This window comes from Lolium rigidum, chromosome 7, assembly GCF_022539505.1.
Source record: "Lolium rigidum isolate FL_2022 chromosome 7, APGP_CSIRO_Lrig_0.1, whole genome shotgun sequence".
Taxonomy (NCBI): domain Eukaryota; kingdom Viridiplantae; phylum Streptophyta; class Magnoliopsida; order Poales; family Poaceae; genus Lolium; species Lolium rigidum.
Window position 1 is genome coordinate 217,877,168 of NC_061514.1, and position 18,740 is coordinate 217,895,907.

Sequence of the window (18,740 nt, forward strand, 5' to 3'; positions counted from 1 at the left end):
GCTCGTCTCCAACATACTCCGGCCTGTCTGACCCGAACGTCACACTCCTGGTGAGCAGGAGAACCTCCCCAGCTAGTCCTCTGCCTCCCTTTCGCTCTCTATTTTGTCAGCGTCGTGCGCCATCGTCCGCTGTCGCTTGGTCTCGTCGTTGGCCGTGTTCCGGTGGCCGACAAATAGCAGCCTCGCTTCTATCTTGCTCCCTGTGCTCTTTAGCGTCGAACACATCCTCTAGCGCTGCCCCGCACGGCCTGCTCTGCTGGCTCCGTTGTGTTCGTGCGCGAGCAGAGAGAGCGTCACGAAGTTCCAAGTTCGAAGCAAACAGAGAACAAAGGAGCTTCGGCCATGTCAGTTCAATAATGCGTTTGGTAAAATAATCCTTCTAGATGGCTGGAGTGTTGTACATGTTTAATCCTTGTACATACACGTCTGTGTAATGGAGATTAGTGAATGCATCCATTGCTGGGTCGTTCTTCTCTACTACAAATACTTTCCTACCGTGTAAATACATGCCAAACTGAACCATCTCAATTCGAATTCAACAACCAGCAGTTAATGTAAGTGTTCAGAGTGCCAATTCAATGCCTGTGTTCAGTTTTGTAAAGAGAATAGCTACCGCCAAGGAAAAATCAGTATGGCCAAATGTTTGAGCTACTTGATGTACCAATATTTTCAGTTTAAAAGCTACAGAACCTAACATCTAAACTCAGTGCTTCCAAACAGAATTCGTGAGATCTGTTCAGATAATAATAGAGTACCTTTGTGGCCTGTTGTTCTCCGTTTTCATAAAATATCCGAACGTGTAAAAATCATAACTAATTCATATAAAATCATAAAAATGCAAATAAGATATCAAAACGTTCAGAAAATGTCTGTTTATGTCAAAATCATGCATATTTTAACAACTTAGACTAACACTTATGTTAGAACAATCTAATACCACTTTATGGGGTTTATCGAAATGCGGTGTTTTATGCATTCAGCCCCATTTAAATTGATGAACATGTCTTAGGGTTAGTTTCTATACCTAATTAACATGTCATGTCATCATATATGGGCATTGCACTGTGCTATGTGTTGATTGTTGTTTTACCCTTTCCGGTATTTGCTTCTTCGCGATCGATAGAGAAAGTGCCGAGACGATCAAGATCGACAACGACGCAGATCAAAAATTGTCCACCGACGAACAAGTCAAGCATGGGATCTCCGAAGATCCATATTGGTTTGTCACGGACAAAGGCAAGCCCTAACCTGGTTCTTTCGTGGTCGTGGATGCGGTACGGACGCGCCGTACGGTTTGGTACGACCATACCGATGGTCGCCAAAGTTACTGTAACATACGAACATAAAAAATTTCTGTGCAATTCTCATGTGTCTTTATGCATCAACAACACTACCTCGAAAATGGCTAAGGAAAAACAACAATTTATATCTAGAATGCGCAACCGTTAGCATCGAAATTTTAAAAGGCATTGTTGTTTAGTTTCTTCTCCTCTTTTCCAAGGATCTCATGAACACTCTTTATTAAAAACGAAACAAACAAATAAAACTAAACATTAAACTTGAACTAGATAGAAAACTTTATTGAGCATGGGTTTCCTCCCATGAAGCGCTTCTAGTTAAGGTCAATTAGCTTGACCAAGATTGTGATCACTTAAGAGTTGGAAGTGGAAAACCCACTCCAAAATAGTTAGCTTTTAAAGTAATGATCCCATCATCATCAGTATTGTCCTTCTTTCTAGGGAAGTGCACTAAAAATTGGTCTTTGGATGGTACTCCAATCCTCACATTCCCTTCATGCAGATTGATTAGAGCTTTAATAGTTCTAAGAAATGGCCTTCCTAAGATTATAGGAGCTATAGGATCTTCAGGCATGTCCATAATAATAAGATCAATAAGAGCAGGACATCCTTTAATCTTACTACAATATTATCTTTTATCCCTACAACTTGTCTATATGTTGAATCAGCTAAGTGCAGTCTTAGCTCAGTTGTTCTAAATGGCCCCATTCCTAACTTATCAAATAAAGTATTTGGAATTGTGTTAAGGTGAGGAACAACCGGATACACACGCAAAAACACACGCAAAAGGCTAAGAACTCTATAGGGTGTTAGGTATGGATGTGAAAAGCCAAATGAAAGAACCAAACAAAATGTCTATTGTCAAAAGTGGGTAAGATTCAAAAGTCACAAGTCAAAAGCGGTGATCAGAAAAGGCATACACAAGGTGGAACACACGCACGTGAAAAAATGGGGTTAGTGTGACCAAGGAAAATGAGCACGAACAAAATTGGTCCTAACGAAGACTACTAGCTCGGTGTCACCCTAACACAAGAGAGACCGTGGCTTGGTTGCAAAACTGAGAAGCAACAAGATTTGCGCAATACGCCTCTCTTCTCTTTTCTCTCTTTTGCTTATAAGCTTTGGAGTCTTTTTTATATATGTGTCACTCACACACTATTTTCCTTTTGTATTTTTTTCTTTCTTTTTCCCACTATGTAAGGATACTACTATCTATGTAAGTATGTCACACTTATTTTGCTTATCTTTTCACAACGAGCTTGCTTTGTAGCTTGGCTCAACACACGAACACCCTCACGGTCGGGACGCTTGCGCAATGCTTCGCAACACTAGAAAGCCACTCTCGATGGGAAAGGTACACAAAGGAAGCTGGGGCTACAAGTTAAAGGGCAAGTTATACCACTTGATGATGGTGGCCGACGATGATCTCGAACTTGCAATGGTGGTGGAAGGTGTCAAATGAACCGCTTGGATCCTCGGGGTGCCGTCGTCGTTGTCGATATTGCGGAAGCTTGTGGTAGCTGAAATGGCACTCAAAACCGAAGTCCGAACACAAAGAGGTAGTACCAAAAAAAACGAAGTTAGCTGTCAAAATTTCGGACGGGCGGAACTTCCGGTCACTGGGGGCGGTACTTCCGGCCGGGCGGAACTTCCGGTCCTGGCGGGCGGAACTTCCGGTCTCAACAGATCTGCAGGTTGTTCGTCGATTTGGGCGGAAATCCGGTCCAAAAACCTTCGAATTCGTAGAAAATTTGGCACTAAAAGCTGTGGGATGGTGGGGGAGCTGTAGATCAACACCAAGGACAAGTTTCTATTGGAGCAAAACCACCAAAAACTCAACAAATCGTGAGATCCAAGCAAGGCCAAATTAGGGCTATTTTTTGGGAATTTTGGAATTTTCTCAAGAATTTTTTTGGGGGTATGGGGGTCAAATCTGTGGCAACCAAGGAGCTCTTGATACCATATGATAAGGGTTGAACCCTAGGGGAGGCCCGATCTTCACGGATTTGGGGAAGGGGTGAGAAACACGAAGAATACGGGTGGAAAGCGGAGGGAATCGGAGATACAAACGCAACACACAGACACAACCGGTTGTTCTTCGTTGGTCCGATACACCAACCCAATAGAATTGCAAGACGTAGACCCACAAGGAGTAGAATCCCTCACAAAAGATTGGCAAGCGATTGGTAGAGTTCCAAAGAGGAAAGAGTGCAAATAGATAGAATTGCAAGAAGCAAAAGGTCCACAAACACTAGAATTCCTAGAATGGAAGAGACCAATTCCTCAGAAGATTCATGATACACTCCATAGATTCAGATCTGGAGGGGTTTCCCATTGGGAGGAGCAAAGCTCATGTCTAATCTCAAAACAAGTCTAACCCTAGATCTGAGATAACAAGGCTATTTATAGTAGGAGGGTCGAAGGGGTAAGTCAAAGATGAAAACCGGCAGTTTCGTGCTGAAACGCGTACAGGCGGAAGTTCCGGCCTCTGGGGGCGGAAGTTGTTCTGTTCGGGACGGAAGTTCCGGTCCTAAGGGGAGGAAGTTCCTGTCGGGGCGGTACTTCCGGCCAACTTCCGGCCTAGTTCCGAAAACAAACTCCTTGCTTGCAGTAACATCCTGGGGCGTTTTGGCGCATTTCCGGAACTGGGGCGGAACTTGGGCGGTAGTACCGACGGGCGGAAGTTCCGGCCGCGACTCCTTCAACTTGAGCATCTTCAGTCTTGGACAACATCTGGGCGGAAGTTCCGGTCGTGTCGGGCGGAAGTTCCGGTGGGAGCAGTTGTGCTTCTTCAGCGTTTCCTTCATTCCTGGGAGGCATCTGGGCAGAAGTTCCGGCCATGGGGGGCGGAAGTTCCGGCTGGAGCGCTGTTGCATCTTCTTCTTCATCTTCTTCTTCTCTTTCTCCATTGGCTTGGTCCTCGCGGTTTGTATCTTGTTCGATGTACCTGATTGAACACAAGGTATTCGCATGAAGTAGCATGCCATCCAATGAGGTATCAAATGTAACGTGGAAAGGAGCGAATTGACCTCTTGGTGTATAGCTTTGGCCCGAGCTCGTGTCATTGGGCCATGAGGAGGGCTTGTCGTTCTTGAGGAGGAGGTGTCCAAAAGCAACCCTGTATCACGGTACTTCCTCGTGTGGCCACACATCCATCTCAACATGTGCATCTCCGCCACACCTAATTGTTGAACATGTCGCCTTTTAGTCGGCCAGCACTCAGCGCCATACAACATTGCGGGTCGAACCGTCGTCCTATAGAACTTTCCTTTTAGCTTTTGGGGCACTCTCTTATCACAAAGAATGCCCGAAGCTTGGCGCCACTTCATCCATCCGGCTTTGATCCGATGGTTCACATCTCCATCAATATCCCCATCCTTGTGCAGGATTGACCCCAAGTATCGAAAGGTGTCCTTCAGAGGCACCACCTGCCCATCCAGGCTAACTTTCTCCTCCTCGTGCCTAGTAGTACTAAAACCGCACATCATGTACTAAGTTTTAGTTCTACTAAGTGTAAAGCCTTTCGATTCCAAGGTTTCTCTCCATAGTTCTAACTTCCTATTGATCCCTCTTCGACTATCATCGATTAGGACCACATCATCCGCAGAGAGCATACACCGTGGGATATCTCCTTGTATATCCCTTGTGACCTCATCCATCACCAAATCAAATAGATAAGGGCTCAAAGCTGACCCCTGGTGTAGTCCTATTTTAATCGGGAAGTCATCGGTATCGCCATCTCTTGTTCGACCACTTGCCACAGCATTATCGTACATGTCCTTGATGAGGGTAATGTACTTTGCTGGGACTTTGTGTTTCTCCAAGGCCCACCACATGATGTGTCGCGGTATCTTATCGTAGGCCTTGTCCAAGTCAATGAACACCATATGCAGGTCCTTCTTTTGCTCCTTGTATCTCTCCATGAGTTGTCATACCAAGAAGATGGCTTCCATGGTCGACCTCCCAGGCATGAAACCAAACTGATCTTTGGTCACGCTTGTCGTTCGTCTTAAACGGTGCTCAATGACTCTCTCCCATAGCTTCATTGTATGGCTCATAAGCTTAATTCCATGGTAGTTAGTACAACTCTGAACATCCCCTTTGTTCTTGAAGATTTGTACTGATATACTGCGTCTCCATTCTTCTGGCATCTTGTTTGCCCGAAAAATGGAGTTGAAGAGATTAGTTAGCCATACAATTGCTATGTCTCTGAGGCCTCTCCACACCTCAATGGGGATACAATCAGGGCCCATTGCCTTGCCTCCCTTCATCCTTTTCAACGCCTCCTTGACCTCAGACTCCTGGATTCGCCGCACAAAACGCCTACTGGTATCATCAAAGGAGTTGTCCAGTTCAATGGTAGAGCTCTCAGTCTCCCCATTGAACAACCCGTTGAAGTACTCCCGCCATCTATGCTTAATCTCCTTGTCCTTCACCAGGAGCTGGTCTACTCCGTCCTTGATGCATTTGACTTGGTCAACATCCCTTGTCTTCCTCTCTCGGATCATCCTATAGATGTCCTTTTCGCCTTCCTTCGTACCTAACCGCTGGTAGAGGTCCTCATATGCTTGACCCATTGCTTCACTCATAGCTCGCTTTGCGGCCTTCTTTGCCATCTTGTACTTCTCCATGTTGTCTGCACTCCTATCCAGATATAGGCGTCTGAAACAACTCTTCTTCTCCTATATCTGGTGGTGGAACACTGATGTCTAGACACGAAGTCGAAAGCGGAAGTCAGCCACCACAAGCTTATGCTAATGGAAAACACTCTCTCCAGGTATCACCGTACAATCTAGGCACACACTCATGTATTCTCTCCTTGAGAGGATGAAGTCAATCTGGCTACTGTGGTGGCCACTACAAAAAGTGGCTAGATGTGATTCTCTCTTTTTAAAGAGGGTGTTAGCTACGATCATGTCATACGCTAAAGCAAAGCTTAGGACATCTTCCCCTTCTTGATTCCTGATGCCCTAGCCAAAGCCCCCATGCACCCCTTCAAAACCTATGTTAGATGTGCCCACGTGGCAATTAAGGTCTCCTATGAAGAGCTTTTCGCCACTAGGTACACCCCTAACCAAGTCCTCTAGGCCTTTCCGGAACTCCCTCTTGGTGTTCTCATTGTGGCCTATTTGCGGGGCATAAGCGCTAATAACATTGAGAACTAAGTCCCCAACTACCAACTTGTCGAAACATCTGACCGGAGGAAAAAAAGGAACTTCATTCTTTTTAATTACAGTAGTAGAGATAGAGATAAAGATAGAGATAGAGATAGAGATAGAGATAGAGATAGAGATAGAGATAGAGAAAAGCAGAGAAAGATGAATATTTTACAATGTGAGAGATATCCAAGGTAGACGCTGAAAGGGGTTATTAAGTTTGCCAACTAGGTGCTGCTACAGCTGGTCTAACACCTTTATTAGAGGTAAAAGAGAAAAAGAAGGGGAGCATGGAGCGCTTGGTGGCACCCCATACCAAGTGCAAGTGGGTACACTACTCTCCTCCACTCCATTATCTATGACGTTTTTTAATGGTAAGAAGAAGGGTAAGGATGAACACATGTCTACCTCTTTCTGAAAGGTGTTTCATTTTGCCAAGACAAATTTAGCAAGTTTCATTTTCCCAAGAAAAGTTTACCTAAATGGATTATATTTATAGACCCGTGATAAATATTTGATGAATGGCACATGCCCATACTTTGTGCTATTTAGTATGGTAAAATGTTTGTTCCTAATCATTATATGTGCTCATTTTTTCGCGAAAACGCAAAAGCCTTGCGATTTCGATGCATTGATAGAAAAGAAGGTTATATGTAAAAGTCCAAGAAAGGACCAACACCATGCCATACAATTGAACCCAAGAAAGCTAATCTATGGGAGTAGTTGGTGAAGACCCTGAGCCCCCGCGTCCGTCCACTGTCGCGCCTCGGCCCTGATGTCCACGAATAGGGAAGCCACCCAGGGACGCGCATTGTCGAAGACTGCATCGTTCCTATGCTTCCATATTCCCCATGCAAGGATCATGATCAGTGACGAGGTACCCTTGCGCAACTGGCGAGGGGCGGCCCGCACAACCGGCGACCACCACTCCGCGAAGTCACCCTCAACCGTGGATGCCCCTGAGGTGGATCGAATCCACGATAGGACCTCATACCAGATAGTCCCGGAGAAGGGACAACCGGTAAGAATGTGTGCCATAGTCTCCTCGGAATGGTCGCACAACGGGCAGCTCGCAGCATGTGGTAGACCACGACGCGCAAGCCGCTCGCTCGTCCAACATCTGTCGAGGCAGGCCAACCATATGAAGAACTTCACCCTAGGCGGCGCCCATGATTTTTCCAGTTCAGCTCCCACGATCCTGAAGTGACCGCCCCCTGGAAGAGGGTGTCATAGCAGGACCTGGAAGAGTACTGAGAGTCCGTCGTCCAGCGCCAAATCATCTTGTCCGGCTCCGTCAATAGTTGAGAGCCCCTGAGTCTGCTCCACGGTTTGACATATTGCCAGAGCGCCAAAGCGCTAAGCGTACCAACCATGTCAGAGATCCAACTGCGCTCCACCAGGGCATGTTGCACGGTACGCTGCGTCCTACGACACTTGGGGATTACCGCATAAACTTCTGGCGCTATCTCCCTGTTGGATTGACCATCCATCCACCTATCCTCCCAAAATAGGGTGGACGTCCCGTTGCCTACCACCATGTAGGTGGAGGCAGCAAAGACATCAAGCTCTGCCTTGGAGAACTGCATATCATTATATGCGCTCATTATCTTTCATGCACACGGGTTGAACAAAATATGAACAGAAGTGCAACATCTACAGCCTGGGAAAATTAGCAGCTACTGAAACATGTCCCTTTTAGAACACCAGGGCAGGCATTGTATGAGTGCACATATATACATTTAGTGTTGTCCCTTTCTGAATTGATAGTGTGTTTATTTATATTCCATTTAGTGTTGTCGCACTTCAGAAAGCTGAAGACGCCGTCAACAAACATGATGTGGATGCTTACTGAAACCTTCTTGGCCCTTTGTAGCGACCTCACCTTTCAAGGTGCCGATCTCTGTGCGTATATGTGCTAGTCCCTGGATCAATCGCTAGCACACAGAGTATATGATGTAATATCAATAAACAAAGGTCTTTATTACATTGTATGATCTAGAATTTACATAAATGATTACAAATTGCATAGCACAAGGCTAGCATATCATCAGAGTTTTACAACGAATAAACATAGACAACATGGAGTCCTTCGTCTTCATGTGCCACAGGCGAGCATGTCGAGGATAGACTCGTAACCCTAATCATCGTAACTCATTTCAAAACATCTGCAACATGAAAAGTTACAGCCACGAATGGTCAATACTTTGAATGTATTGGCAAGATGGCACTATAGTGGACTCAAATGGTAACCTAACACTTATGTGCACATTTGGCTGGTAGAGCTCAGGTTCATTTTGCATAAAGCCAACTTTTCCCTATCTTTTATCGAAACATTTTCTTTCAATCTAATTAATAGTAACATTGGTAAAACCCCAATGTACCAATTAACAGTAACATTGGTAAAGCCCCAACGTACCTTCCTACCCTTGTTCACCCATCTAATTTTATTTAAAAAATTGGGATGAGGAGATCTTCGAACAAGAGACTTGTCAGTTCACTCAAATTGTCCATAACCGGGGACACGGCTAAGTACTTAGATTTTTACACTCTCGAGAGGTTGTACACCTTTACCCACATGGCCAGGTCAATCCTTCTACCTCGATGCACATTTTGCTCAGAGGACATGTGCAGACCGTGGCTGAGACCTTCTGTGTGTAATCACCCGAACCATTCCCTAAGGGCCCCGTTCCACCTACAGTATCCCTCTACCACCACCTGGCCCCTAGGATCCGGGTTCATACAACATACTTTGTCAAGCCAGAGCCATAGTAGCATGTGGTTGTACGGGAAGCTAATGAACAAGATTTGTCTACAATCTCTTTAAGCCTGGGTGACTTTCCGCAAGTGTGCACTAGTACCAGGGTCTTGCCCCCTGATACAGCCACCCTCTCCATAACTCCACCATTCACCCAGGTAATTCATTAAACTTAGTTGTTTTTTCCTTAACCTCTATCAAAACCTTTTCCATGGCATAGCAGGTAACAACTAAATTTAATGGCGGCTAAGGAAGTCTAGGAGTGGTGTAGCTAAACTACTAGGATTTAATAGCAGGCATAAAGCATAAATCCTAGACATGTCTACTATAAAAACACTACGGTGCAAGAATTAAAACTGGGACTTTTGGTGTGTGCCACTTGCCTTTTGGGTAGTTGAAGAATTCTTCACTTCTCTCAACAAAACGCGTAGCTCTCCGTACAACTATAAGATAGAAACAGCACAAATAAACACACCATTCATAGCAACATAATCAAACAAGGCAACAATCGAAAGTTGCTCTATGGTACTAAGGTGTGGCATGAGGTTTGGCTTGCAAGGTATGACTTTAAGAGATTGAATGGATAAAGTCGAATACTCAGAAATGGACCATCTAGATATATGGGAATGAATAGATAGGCTACAAAAGCATGGATAATTGAGATAGGTATGATCTTGAAATCATGGAAAAGAAAGTATAAGTAGTTTTGGTAGATGGTTACGAGCGTAAGCACTTTGACAATAAGAATTGTGCCCAAAAGAGTTATAGAGATATTTCCATGTGACAATATTCAAATTCTCATATTTGAATTTGAATACTTGAAAAAGAGTTTAACTATTTTTGGTGTTTGTGCAAGTGGACAGAGGGCATCAATATGATCTATTTGCAAAAATAATCACTTGATTTGGGTTTATAGAATTTGAGTTATGTCAAATACTCAAATTTACATATTCAAATTTGAATATTTAAAAGAATTAATCAAATGTAAAATTTTATTTTACATTTGTATTCTACACTTTTTTGAGTTTCAGGGGTATACCCTGTTCTAATTTTGGGCTTGTAATTGGTTTTCTATAAATTTTTACAAGATTAAACATGTCGCGGTTAAAATTTAATGTTGTACGAAAAGTTGCCAGAAAAAGTTTGTTGGACGGAAAAACCTCCTACACGAATGTTGTAGAGAATTTAATTACGAATCTAAAGCAAAAATAACCAATTTAATCGGAGTTATAAAACTTAAGCTATGAATTTTACAAGTTGTTGATCATACGATCGATCGTCCCATCCACGGCGTAGTTAAAACAGGTTAAGTTAATGGATAGTGTGGACCCTCAGATCTTGATCTAACAGTCCAAGATGAATCTGGCTTGATCTACTCTAAACTGCATACAGACTTAAGCACGTCACGAAGCAATTACCGCCGGTGGCAGGACATGGAGGATTGACGAGGATGACCGCGCTCCCGTGGTCCATGGCGATCGTGAAGCAGACCACGGAGACCTTCTCCGCGATGGGAACTCGATGGTGGCCTCGGCGAAGACGTGCGCCTCCCGGTGTTGCTCGCCGTCGAAATTCCGGCGGACCGCAAGATGCAGACGCGGAAGAATACGTCGGTCTGGGACTCATGGAGGCAAACGAAGATGTCTGTGAGATGCGCCTCAACGAGATAGGACGAATCTACACTACTTAAAAAGGAGGAAGTTGTTCCTTATTCTGCCAAGAAGCAATACGTCAAAGGTTTGGTCGTCTTCGTCGTACTCCCGCTTCATCACCGCTGACAAGTAGGCCACCAAAAACAACCAGAACATTTTCCGTCGCCCCAACCTGATTTCCCTCTTTCCTTCGTGCGTCGCGAGTCTGAGCAAGCTAGGGTTCCGCGCCGCCGCCATTCCCCGTCCCCGCCCCCGCCTCACCCCACCTCCTCGCGCTCCGGTGCTACTCGCTCCGCCTCCTCGCGCTCGTTGCAGCCGCCTGCTCGCCCCGAGCATCATCGTCGGCGTCACGACAGGATTCGTCCATGGCGGCGTTCTTGCAGACACTGACTACGCCGCGGCTGCCACTGCCGTGTGCATAGCTTCATCCCTCGCGCTCAACCTCCTCCCGGCTCACGGAGATCTCGCTTCCAAACCCCACAAGCTGCAACCCCGCCTACTCAAGCTGCTCCACGGCCATACCACGCGAGGCTGGATCGACGGCTACCGCCGACGCTAGAGAAGTAGCGAATCAAGACCGGAGGAGCCACCGACGCCGACAGTTGTGGCTACTGCTCCCAGGACAAGGCGCACACTAAGTCCGCACTGCCGCTGGCACCCGCTGGATTTGGTGGAGGCAGGATCTGGGGATGCACTCATTGGCGTGGCCTACAAGGGGAACACACGAGGTTTGTGGAATTTTTCCAGTTATCATGTGCTCACTGGTCGCTACAGCTTCTTATGAGTTTTTCCTTTATTTTTGCATGTCAAGCAGAGGAAGGAGAAGCAAGCTTGGCTCAAGGATTTTTACTATGCTGTATTTTGCCCTGGGAACAGGCAATACGAGCATTTCAACAAGGTTTGCTTGATTAAATATGAGATGTTGCTAAATTAACAAAGGTTGAATGATTGTACGGCAATTGATACTGAGCTTATTTCCATGTAATATTTAGGTTGCAGTGGTGGTGAATGACCTACTACAGGAGCGGGGTAAGCAATTCGTTTTATATTATTTTCCAAGTAATTTTGGAGAAAACAGAACAAGTGCATTACTTCGTGTGGGAACAATTTGTTGCAGGTGTATGCAAATATATTTTCCTATTATAGCAGTTTCTAAAGCTGGACGCTTCTTGCCACATTAAAAGTTAGGTTTTGACAACTTTAATTAAAATATAAATTGTTCATATTACCTCAGAAAAAACATCTTTGCAATGGTAAGGACATCTGTAACTTGTAACTGGTCGGTCGGGTGGGGTAGGGATCGATTAATACATCAAGTTCATGTAGTGCTCAAGATTTTAAGCTTTTATGGAGATTACGACTTTGTAAGCTTGATATGAACTGGATGCCACACCGAGTCAACCGTGAGGAGGGAGGGATACTATTATCTTGAATTCTTTATCTCATCTTAGAAACTAGAGACGTTTGCCATCAAGCATTATTCAAATTCTGTAGCCTAGAGTAGACGTGGTGTAGAATTTTAAAGCATAAGGAGCCAGCCTGCACTACGGGTTTATGACAGTACCGCAGGTTAACATGATCTGTTAATCACAACACATACAATTTAAGCTAGAGCAGACCTTGTTGTTGTTCTATATATGTAGGTTCTTATAAGTGCATTTATCTTTGGACCATACACACCATCTAATATCTATATACTTGAAAAGTAAGGGTAACTACATACATTAGAGCAAGGGAAACCGTATTCTAAATGCCTTCTTGAAATAATGGTGCTTTGTATGTGCCTTCCGAACAGAAACATAACAATCAACATAACAAGGTATGAAATCTTATGTCCTCTTTGTTTTAGCTCTACAACTTACTGATTTGAAAGAGTTGTGTTAATGATGTAGTATGTCGACGTGTGAAATATCATGTCCTACTAATTTTAACTGTTGGCAATCTTTCAAACATTTTCAGCAATAGCTTATTGTTATCATCCGGCTACTTGGCATCAGATGGTGCAAATTTTTCAAACATTAGGGAAGTGTAAGATCTTGGGTGGTCAACAATCATACTCAGTTTTAGCTAACATGTGGAAGATTGCGTTTCATGGGACAAGCAGAAGAATCGCCGACATGAGCCGAGGTCTGTTCACAAGAACTTCATCTGCACCAGGAAGAACTACATGTACCCGATTCAATGTATTTAACATTCACCCTGAAAGATTTTCCCTTTTTATTTTCATTATGTTTTTGTATGGCAGCCTCCAGTGAGATTTAAATTATTGGTCATCATTGGAAGTAGTATCATACCTGCTATTAGAATCGTGATACTATAGTCTAGCTGTATTTTTCGTGAAGTTTTTGTCCTACTTCCTGTTAAAATGATATTCTATTTGGATTGATGCAGTTCAGTGAGTCCAATTATAGTACTAAGTACTAACTATAATTAGTGAAACAAAGCTGTAGTAGCCATCACTCATTGAGTCATTAATTTGTTAGTTTTACCTAGAATTCTTGGTACTGTTGAAGCCTTCAATGTTTCTTCCTTGGAGCGGTTCAATTTTCTTAAGGGTTCAAAATGATCGAAAGATGTCCGGAGTGCGTGAGTATTTCTGTTGTTAATACTTCTCTTAATTTTTGATTGCAGCGAGAGGGATAGGAAATGGTTTATGGAGGTGATGCAGATGACTAAAGTTGACATCGGCAGGATGAAGGAGATCGCCCAGGTGATGAAAACCCCTGATGATGTGCCGCACTATCATGGTGTGCCTCCAACAGCAGGTGACCGACGCGCGCCGATCTAGGCTCTCCCCGTGGTCCAAAATCGCCGGTCTCCTTTGCGTGCCTTGTTGGCTACCAGAATCCGTGGTTGTTGATCTCAGAATTTTTTGTTTTCAGGCCACGGCGGGGCTTGCAACGTGCCCAAGCCCAGGGCGTGGAATTCCGTGTCAAGTGTCAAATGTTTTGCATACAACTCTTAATTCATACAAATTTCACAATTTCGAGATACAAAGTAGTCTTCATTCGGTTCCTCCTTTGCTCCCTCATCTCTACCCACCAGGCTCGCTTGCATCGGGGTCCTCATCGAGTTAAAAATGGAAGAAAGTGAGATCAACAAGTCCGATGCACAAGAGAAATGGAATAAATGCCTCATACATTGTTGGTCAACACAAATATTAACATTCAGGGATGGCGTAAGTGAGACCAAGTCCGATGCACAAGAGATTGATATTTGTGCTATCTTACCAGGCTCACTTACGCCACCCCCAAGTGTATGGTGACCAAACATTTTAATCATCGGCATTTTGAAAATCTCAAAGCAAATGGAATGACAAAATGGAATAAGTGCATCATACATTGTTGGTCAACACAAATACTATGGTCAGAAACCATAGTTGCAATATACACCGCAGTATACTTTGCAGAAGGGCCCCCTTTCCCCGGCCGCCGTTCCGTGAACGGGTTCTTGACGACACAACAACGCCGGTCTGCCTCTCCGGCGCAGAACCACGGCAGTCCCAGCCGCCTCCCTTGTGGCCGCGTCTCCTGCGCCCTTCTCCATGGCCGGACCACGATTGGGCTCACCGGGGGAATAATGATAATCGCCATCACCACAGGTGCATAGCAGTTTGCAGCAGATGCCATTTTTCTTCCCTCGCCGTCCAGTGAACGAGTCCTTGATGCAATGATCGTGCCGGCCTGCCCAGCATTATGCCGGCCCGTGTTGCCGCGCTTCAGGCCGTGTGTCCCGCGCCCTGCACTGTTCGCCTTCTTGCCCGGTGAACCAATAGACTGATCGTTGGAATAAGGAAACCGATGACGGCCGGTCGCAAGATTAGATTGCGATCGGCCATCATCGGCTTCCTTATTCCAACGATTAGTCTAGTCGTTCACCGGGCGAGAAGGCGAAGAGTGCAGGGCGCGTGAGACATGGCCTGAAGCGCGGCAACAGGGGTCGGCATGATGCTAGGGAGGCCGGCACCGTCTTTGCATTAAGGACTCGTTCACGTACTGGACGGCGAGAGAAGAAAAGTGGCATCTGCTGCAAGGTACTCTACACCTGTGGAGTCTGACGATAGTGGTGATGGCTATTATCATTATTCCCTCGGTGTGTCCAATTGTAGTCCGTCCATGGAGAAAAGCGCAGAGCGCAGGAGACGCGGCCACAAGGGAGGCGGCTGGGATTGGCGTGGTTCTGCGCCGGAGAGGCAGGTCGGTGTTGTTGTCTCGTCAAGGACTCGTTCACGGAACGGCAGCCGGGAAAGGGGGCCCGTCTACAAAGTATATTGCGGCGTATAGGTGACCAAACATTCTAATCATCGGCACTAAAATGGAAGAAAGAGCCAAGTGGTATCTCAACTAGATATCATATGCCTCATACTTTGTTGGTCGAAAGAAATATTAACATTCCGGGATGGGGTCAGTGAGGCCAGGTAGGATGCACAAGAGATTGATATTTGTGCCATCGCACCAGGCACACTGGCCCCACCCCAGAGTGTACAAGTGACCAAACAATTTAATCATTGGCACTAAAATGGAAGAAATGCCAATGCAATTAAGAAGTAGCTAGTATGAACTAAATGAAATGCCTCATACTTTGTTGGTCGAAACAAATATTAACATTCAGGGATGGAGTAAGTGAGGCCAGGTAGGATGCACAAAATATTTATATTTGTGCCATCACACCAGGCTCACTTGCTCCACCCCCGAGTGTACGAGTGATCGACCAACCATCTAATCATCGGCAAGTACAAAAACACCAACAAACCAGCAACCATGGTGACATAAGTCAAGATGCACAAACACACATAGCATGCATGGAGCGAGATGCTCCAAAGGGATTATTCATCACTTGGTATATAGACCAAGTGATGCCGGCAAAAGAGAGGCCAATCAAGAACCAAGTAAATCCAGTAAGTGATAGATATGCCTAAACAAGCAACAACACATAGCATATCCCAGCTAACCGGATGAGACAAGTCTTGGTAGCCAACTTAATCACCTAGCACCACCTAGCCTTTTAAAACCATCGAAACAGTCCTTTTTCTTCAAAGGATACCACAGTGGCATTTATTTACATGATCCCCTACCGTGGATATCTCTATTTTCATCAAAGCCAACAAGAAATAGAAATTTATCATTACTCGGTTGAGTTCAAAACAAAGCTGGGGTACCATAAGGGATTATTCATCACTTGGTAGTAACCAAGTGATGCTTGGCAAGAGAGAGGCCAAGCCCGAGCTAGTCAATCCAGTAGAGATGGATATGCATAAGTAAGCAAGAACACATAGCCTATCCAACTTAACCAGATAAAACCAACCTTGACAGCCAACTTAATAACCTAGCACCACCTAGTCTTTTAAACCATCAGAAACATCCCATTTTCTTCAAAGGATACCACAGTGGCATTCATTTACATGATTCCCTAATGTGAATATCTCTATTTTCACCAATTATCCAACTATGAGATGCAACCAGTGGCGTAGCAAGAGCTAATGAGGTCACAAGCACAGACACATCACAAGCAATCACACCGGTGAACCACTACCGAGGTACATCAACCATAAATTCATCCAAGCCAACAAGAAATAGAAATTTATCATTACTCAGTTGAGTTCAAAACAAAGCTAGGGTACCCAACTCTAGTTGGCTTCCATCCAAGCTTCAATAACACATCAAAGGAATCATTACTGCATAATTAAGGAGTTCATCCAATACATGGTGAGAAGCTACAAAGACATAGCAATAGCTTCGGACATTAAGTAAAAGGCATGAGCAATGAGCCAACAGCAAGCACAGCATAGCAGCAGCACAACAACAGCAACAACACATCAACATCAACGTACAGCAGCACACCGACAGCAGCATTTCGTCGAGCACCTTGTGCGCGCGCGGGAGAGGAATTAAGAGGGAGGGGAGGGGAGGGGAGGGGAGAGAGATCACCGACGACAGGGGTGGAGGAGGAGGTTGAAGATGACGGCAGGGGTGGAGGAGGAGGAGGAGGACGCGGCGGCTCCTCCACCTTGACGCGACGGCGGCCCCTCCTCACGGCGGCCCCTCCTCGCCGTAGCGGCATCTTGTGCTGTAGGTGGCGGGGATGGGAGGAGCGTGGCGGCATGCGGCCCTCGCGGAGGAAGGTGGCGGCGACGGCGATGGCGACGGCGACGACCATGGCGGCGCGTGGCAGTACGGATCGGAGGAGAGGGGAGAGGGGAGAGGGGAGAGGCGCGCGGAGGTGAACAGGCGTGGGGGAGGGCACAGCGATGATATAAGTTCCCTTAGTTCTGCGGCGGACCAGAACATGTGCGCCACATAATCAACTACTTCTGTGGCGCACCGAAGCACGTGCGCCACAGAAACAATTATTTCTATGACGCAGCAGGCCATGTGCGCCATAGAAATACCTACACTAATAATTGGTGGTGGCAGGATGTGGGCACCATATAATTTCGGTGGCGCAAGGTTGAGTAGTGCGCCACAAAATTAAGCTATTTCTGTGGCGCACCTAGCATGGTGCGCCACAAAATAACATTCTGCGGCGCATTTTTAGGGGTGCGCCATAGAACTAAGCTCCGCCTATAAGCGTTTTCCTACTAGTGGGAGTTCTCGAGATTAATATTTTACAAGTCCCTTGTTTATTCCAATACTAGAACAAAGGCAAACGCACAGGTTAGAAGCTAATTTGGTAGTCTAGATGTTGGCAGTTAGTCCTAGATATATGCTAGCTTATACTGGTTGCGTTTTCAGCTGGCATGGGCTCGGGAGCATGCCATCGGAAGAGGCAATGCGCCTGTTTGGGGAAATATTAGAGGTATAGCTGATTACAGGTGGTATTCCTCAGCCAGTTGTAGATATTGAATTGCATGTAAGCCAAGATTTTTTCTGCGAAAGTATACAGTTTCTCTGTTTTCCTGAGCATTCACAATTCATTTAATGTCCTTCACGTTATTGGTTTATGGATGGATTGTTTACATGTATTCTGTTTTACAAGAGACCAAAGGAAGAGGCAATCATTGTATCAGCTTTGACAAATGGAAAATCATCAATTCCCAAAAACTATTTATGACACAAAAATAAAGTTGTTATTCTGGAAGGTCTCAGTATTATCAGTGCTCATAACGAATGAACTACTACCCTAAACCCTGTTATGAGATGTGTCATATGTTCCCTTGCCTCTTCTGATTTGTAAGTCTACTACCCTATATGTTAACCCTATTTGCTTTTGTAGCATTGATTTGAATTTTGGTTACCGCAGCATGGAGCAACTATATTGCAAGACAAAATATATATGTTTGGTGGAAACCACAATGGCCGCCATCTAAGTGACCTTCAGGTTTGTGATGCTAAATGTGATTATGTAGCATGTAATATGTATTCGTCCTACTTTATTGTTGGATCGGACATGAAGGCATATGAGCAAATGTTGTTCCATTGTGTGTCACTAAATAATCCTTAACCATTTTTTTAATCAGTACATGATGGCCAGATTAAAGTTTCAATTTATTAATACTCCCTAAGCCGATTTTTTTGTAATATTAGTGCGATGTGGAAGCATGTCCTATATGCAATGATTATAGCTAGAAAGTTAGATTATTATTGCCGAATTGAGTATGTTGTCAAGACGCATGGGGATAATGAATTTTCTTTCCCTGAAATAGTCTGCAAACTAATTATCATTTTTTTTGGTTTATTCATTTGGGCCGTTTAATACTTTAGTAGTACAACATAGATTTTTTTGCATATGGCTTATATGCATATGGAGATGTAAAACCACCAAATCTGAATCTGGCTGTGAATGAGAAGAAATTATTTCATGAAATCGAGTAGAGTTACAACACACAACTTACCATTGCACTTGCTAATAAACTCAGGTACTACTTTTTTTTGTGGGTTTA

General features: G+C 44.8%; 1 long non-coding RNA gene across 1 annotated transcript in view; it reads left to right on the plus strand.

The window, feature by feature from the left end:
* Positions 1-17,734: 17,734 nt before the first annotated feature.
* Positions 17,735-18,740, plus strand: part of LOC124677725 — a 7,683-nt gene continuing 6,677 nt past the window's right edge. Inside the window, exons 1-2 of the long non-coding RNA XR_006994212.1 lie at positions 17,735-18,030; positions 18,101-18,178. This is a non-coding gene — a long non-coding RNA (uncharacterized LOC124677725). The remainder of the gene's footprint in view (positions 18,031-18,100; positions 18,179-18,740) is intronic.